The sequence below is a fragment of the Urocitellus parryii genome, unplaced genomic scaffold (assembly GCF_045843805.1).
Source record: "Urocitellus parryii isolate mUroPar1 unplaced genomic scaffold, mUroPar1.hap1 Scaffold_270, whole genome shotgun sequence".
Classification (NCBI taxonomy): Eukaryota; Metazoa; Chordata; class Mammalia; order Rodentia; family Sciuridae; genus Urocitellus; species Urocitellus parryii.
In genome coordinates this window covers 24027-30394 of record NW_027552588.1, presented here as the reverse complement: position 1 = coordinate 30394, position 6368 = coordinate 24027, and the positions used below count along the sequence as shown (strand labels likewise).

General features: G+C 36.8%; 1 pseudogene; it reads left to right on the top strand.

The window, feature by feature from the left end:
* Positions 1-5191: 5191 nt before the first annotated feature.
* LOC144251904 (Golgi apparatus membrane protein TVP23 homolog B pseudogene) lies at positions 5192-5617 on the top strand (annotated as a pseudogene).
* The last annotated feature ends 751 nt before the right edge of the window (positions 5618-6368 follow it).

Below are 6368 nucleotides of genomic sequence, written 5' to 3'. Positions count from 1 at the left end.
TAGCATATTATATGTGAAAGTTCTTTGAGGATCAAAAACCTGAGTGAGAATAACACATTTGTTAGGGGACATACTGAAGATATTCTGTCAAGGTCAGAGGCCCCAGTGAAGATGTGATATGTGTCAGACTTCACTGAGTTTATTTTGTTATTACCACATGCCTCAATTAGGATTGTTAAATATTTGTGTCAGAGGCCTCAGGGTAGATAGTATAAGTGTCAGAATCCTCACTTACTATTTTATATGACTGTGAGGTGAAGAAAACATCGGAATATTAGAGGCCTTCCTGAGGATTTTGTCCTCAGTGAATATATTTTAGGGCTCAGAGTTCTCAGTGAGGAAATTCTATGTGTCCAGAGGCCTCCTTGAGAAAAATGATGGCAGTGCCAAGGTACCCAGTGAGGACATTGTATGTGATGAAGTTTTCAGGGTAGAAAGAATATCAGCCTCAGTGAGATTATGAAATGAACACCACAGGCCCTCGTGATGATCTAATATGTGTAAGAAGCCTCATTGAGAATAGAATCTCTCTCAGAGGTCAGTGAGGAAAATACAGGCTCAAATGACTCATTCCATACTGTACATAGGATGGAATCCTCAGTGGGGATTTTATATGTGTCAGAGACCTCAATGAGACATATATGTCTCTGAGGACTCATTGTACCTCATGTTACCTACAGAGGCCTCAGTACTTTTGGTTGACTCTCAGAGGGTCTAAATCTGTGTGGACTTCTGGTGCCCCAGAGCACTCAGTGTGATATTCCTTGAGTGTCAGAAGCCTTGATTAGGATATTTCTGAATGACAGAAGCCTCAGGGTGGATATTATATTGATTTCACTGTCCTGTATGAGGATTATATCCATTTCAGAGTCCTTAGTAAGAATATCATTAGTGTTTTGGGGCTCAAATGAGATAGGGTGTGAATGTCAGAGGCCTCAGGGAGGATTCATGTTGGCTTTAGAGGAAGACTCACTGAGGATGTGATTTGAGTGTTAGAAACCTTTCTGAGGCTATTATAGAGGCTTCATATAGATATTAAGTGTCAGAGTCCAGAGCCAGTGTATTACCAGAGTATCTGAGGCTTCACCAACCCATACCCTTGAATGGGATCAAGGTCACAGTAAACATATCCTGTTCATGGCAGTGGCCTCAATGAGGATATGTGGTAGATTCTTCAGTGACAATATAATGTGTTTGTTACAGGCTTCACTTTTGACATCACATTTTGTAGAGTCGGCAGTAAACTTACTATACTTGTCAGAGGCCTCAGTTTTCTCCTATAGAAAGGGACCTCTGTGAGTACATGATGGCAGTACCAGAGGCATCAAGAAGACATTCCAAGTGCAAGAGACCTCTGTTATCCAATTATACATCTCAGATGTCTCTAATACTTTATTGTTAGTATTAGAGACCTCAGTATGACTCTTATAGATACTGTAGGTGTCAATGTAGATATTAAATATTTCAAAGACCTCAGGAAGTTAGAGGCCTCGGGGAGTATATTATGCCTCTCAGATGGTTCAGGGAGTATTTTAAATGCACCAGCCACCTCAGCAAGGCTATTCCTGAGTCAGATGTCTCAGTACCAGTACTTCATTATTGTCAACAGCCTCAGTGAGGATACCATTAGGGTCACATGCCTCAGTGAGAATACTAAATGCATTTGAATCCTTAGTGACAATGGGACTTGTTTCAAAGGACTTATGATATCATATGTTTTAGAGTCTTCTCTGAGAATATTATAGTTGTCAAAAGAGTCAGTAAGTAATATATTATATGTCAGAGCCCTCAGTGAAGACAGTGTCTTTTTAAATAGTTTCATGTGTTTAGTGAGAGCTCTGAATAAAAATATTATTGTGTTTCAGAGGCCTCAATGTGGTTTTTCTTATTTGTCACAGGCTCTCATGGATATTTTATGACTGACACAGGCCTCAGTAATGATATTGAGCATGTTAGAAACCTCTGTGAGGACATTATATGTCAGAGCCCTCATTGATTATATGTGTATAGAGGACTCATTGAAAATATTATAGGTGTCAAAGAGCTTAGTTTTTATGTGAGTTTTAGAGATCTTATTGAGAATATTTTTTATATGACATAGGCTTCCACAAGGATTTCATATACGTGTCAAATGCCTCAATGAAGATATTATATTTTTCCTACTTCTCTGTGAGGATATCTTATGAGTTTGATGGTTTGACATGTTATTTTCTAGGGGTCTCCATGTGTATGTGATGTCAACCAGTGGTATCATTAATGATATTTATTGATAACAAACTCATATCATTTCAGTGCATACTATATATGTTAGAGTCTTCATAAGGATATTATATTGTATTTAAAGCCTCAGTGAAATGTTTTATAAGTGTAAAAGGCCTAATTGAGGGTATTATACTATTCTTTCCTGTTAAAACAAAACAGGAAACGAATGGTCAAAGCTATTCCCAAATGCTTCAAGCAGGAATGAAGTAAGCAGCAAAGTACTATAGAGTTGGATAACAAACAAAATCTTGCAATAAATATCCAGATGCTCATTTATTTACAAATAAATGACTAAACAGATAAAAAAAAGAGCCTAAATAAAAACCTCTTATCGGGAATTTCAAGTAATTGAGGTGGACATTTGGCCCTCAAGGAGTTAGGCCTAACTTCCCACTCCTTAAGAGGGGGCTCTGCATAGTGACTTACTCCAAAACAATATATATATATATATATATATATATATATATATATATATATATATATAGAGAGAGAGAGAGAGAGAGAGAGAGAGAGAGGGAAACATAACTTACATAAATTCACAGTGAGAAATCTGGTAAACACTACATCAGTCAGGTGAGCACTTTGAGGATATGAAATGAAGAACAGCACTTCATCTGTAATCTGCTTTCCCCATTCCATAACCTGTCTACATATGAGAAAAACATCAACTGAAAATCTAAAAAGTACCTGACAGGTACTCCTCAACTGTCAGGTCCTCCTCATCCATCAAGGGCATCAGAGAAATTAAGGTCAGAGAAACTGTCACCACAAAGAAAAGCCTATGGAGACAGGATGACTGTCTTGCCGGATCTTAGATGGGGTCCTGGAACTGAAAGAGGCTGTACTGAGAATCCAAAGGAAACACAGACATTAGTTAATAAGAGCATATCAGTATCTGTTATCATGAAAAATCATGTATGAAGTTAACACATCTGAGATAGCTCACGTAAGTCATAAGAGAAAAAAACTGGGTAGAAGTTACATAGTAGATCTCTGCATTTTTTTGCAATTTCTGTGTAAACATAAAACTTCTCTAAAATAAAATCTTAAGATATGGCTATATTTTTCAAATACCTGCTCATTTAATTACTCAGAATGTCAATTTATCTTAACTAGTTCTGCATTTTGTTAAGAGTATTTATAACAAAAATGTGTCAAACTAACATAATGTAAGATAAATACTTATTTTATATGTTTTATGTTAAAGTAATAATATGTTTAAACTTATCATTATTTATTTTGCTATTGCTAGGTTATGGATTTTCTCTCTAAAAATTTCAAAACTTTAGAGAAAAAAATCTACATTTTAGAGACACTATTTCAAGTCATGGTTGAACTTTTTCAAAAGAGTCATGATAAAAAATATGTTACAAGAGCAGATTGATTCATTGTGAATGAATCATTGATCCCAAGGAATTCTTATCTTTTGTTTGTTTCTATGTATACCCTTCAACAGTAATAGCATCAAATATTTGCCACTAGGAAAAATATTTAAAAGAAAAATGTAAACAGAATTTGTGACAATAACTTATGATGCTTTCTAAAAAAAGAAAAATTGAAAAGAATATCAGAGTCAGTTTCCTCCATGATGTTCTTCAGAAGTGGTAAAACTAGAAAAACTTCAATGGAAGCATGGTTTATGAGTGATCTTAGATATTCTCGTGTTTTATGGGGAAATTATATTTTAGAAATCATAAAAAATATTGGCTGCCCAAACTCTTGAATGTTTTCAAATGTAGTTGAATTTCTATGTAAGTTTCTCATTGATATAGCTAGTCATAAAGCTAATAAAAACAAAGAATCTATGGGGCCGGGATGTAGCTCAGTGGTGGCATACCTTATCCAGAATTCAGGAGGCCCTGGGTTTGATCCCTAGCACCACAAATTTTTGTAAATCAATGCCTTATTTGTGTAATCAAATAGAAAGTGAACAATCACCACTCTTAGGAAAATGTTAAGTCTGAAAAACAGTTAAGAATCAAAATACTCTTACAATAGAAATAGCCTATTGTGACCAGACGTGTCATATCATAAAGTACATTCACATTATACTATCAAAATATCAGAATCAAAATACTCTTACAATAGAAATAGCCTATTGTGACCAGAGGTGTCACATCATAAAGTATATTCACATTAAATATCCTCTCAGAACAATAAAAAAAAACTTTGATGACCATTTAGAAGGAGAAAATGGCTATAATATAGATTAGAAAATTATTAAGAAATTAGAAACATGAGGTGAGGGGCTGTGGGCATGGAGAGCGGCTGGCCTAGGCTTGGCGGGTGGAAGGGTCCCTCCTGCAGGGTTTGTGGAGTGAGCTGGGCGCACAGGGGTGGTTGTGTTGTGTCCCCTCTGGCTGTCCATCTTGAGGAAGAGCTGAGTGGGCGGGAAGGATGGAGGACCAAGGGTAGTTGTTGTGGAGGTGATCTGGGTGCTCCGAGGCCCTCATAGGAGGAGTGACCCAGGAATCCCCGAGTTCAGGAAGCTTGGGGGTGTGGAGAGGAGAAGCCCATCCTCAACCAACGCCAAGCGCTGGGCGGATCTGATGTTGGGCTGCAGAAATGCTCTGTGTGGTGGGTGGGGTGCTGGTGGTCTTTTTCCTCGGCCCATCTTGCACTTCATGCACTCGAGGAAGTGAAAGGGGTGCAGCCTCCGGGCACCTCTTCAGCTCCCTTGTGACCTGCCCTGTAGGGGTACCCTGCAATCATGTAGGAATAGGAGACGCTGGCAGAGTCTTACACTCAGGACAGCAATGATGACACTGAAGATGTTTCATTGTTTGATGCAGAAGAAGAGACAACTAATAGGCTAAGAAAATCTAAAATCCGACATCCAGTTGCATCATTTTTCCATTTGTTCTTCTGAGTCTGTGCCATTATAGTCTATCTTCTCTGTGAATTGCTCAGCAGTAGCATTATTGCTTGTATGGTGACAATTATCTTGTTGTTGTCACGTGACTTTTGGGCAGTGAAGAATGTCACAGGTAGAGACTGATGGTAGGCCTTGGGTGGTGGAATCATATTGATGAGGATGGAAAGAGTCATTGGGTGTTTGAGTCCAGGAAGGCATCTCCTCAGGAGAATAAAACTGTTTCAGAAGCTGAATCAAGAATCTTTTGCTTAGGACTAATTGCCTGTCCAGAGCTGTGGGTGATATTTGCCTTTAGTGCTCTCTTCTCCCTCGGAGTAAAATGGCTGGCATGGTTACCATGGGTGTGGTGCTACAGGGTGCCAACCTGTATGGTTACATTAGGTGCAAGTGGGCAGCCAGAAGAATTTAACCAGCATGGCTACCTGGTATCTTGGAATGCAGTTTTTAAGACAAAACACCAGAAATGAACAGACTTCTTGAATAGAGAGAAAATTATGTTTTCTGTGATACTGGGGAATGGCTGAAGAGATTCATGATCATGAATTGTTTAGAACTCAGTCCAGTGTAAAAAGGAGCATTGATTTTTGTTTGTTTGTTTTGTTTTCACTTGCAAAGTTACTATAAAAACTGTTTTCTTTTTTTAAACAAAATTTTAATTTTCTTTTTCTAGTATTTGAGGCTGGGAAGTATGATATCATTAAGAACATTGTCAGAATTTATTTTATGGTGTACATATGTATGCATATAGTAATGTATCTGTATATCCCAAATTAATGTGTTAGTTTACATATGTTACAGAGATATTTGCATTTTGATCCATAGAATATAGGATGTTCTTAATCTATCTCAAAGGTATGTGTGTTTACATATTATTTCTATAGGTTATTTTCAGAAATAAGTTGATTTCATGATTAAGAGTAAACACTTGGTTTCTGTATGAGTTAAAAAAATTGTTAATATTAAATATATACTTCATGTTGAAATTGTTTACCTTAGACATGCACAAGTGAAACTAGATTCTAAAATTTTCTTTTATTTTTATACTTAAGGTCTAAATAATAAACGGAATCTTTATAGTTTATGTTTAAGGGATACCCATGGATTGCTGCTGTTCTATTTATTTCATAGAAAGGATAGTCATATTTTATTTTGCAACTTCCTGGAAACTCTTCAGTGGTCTCTGGACTAATAAAATCTTTTAGTACTAAATGAATATTATTCTTATGTCATA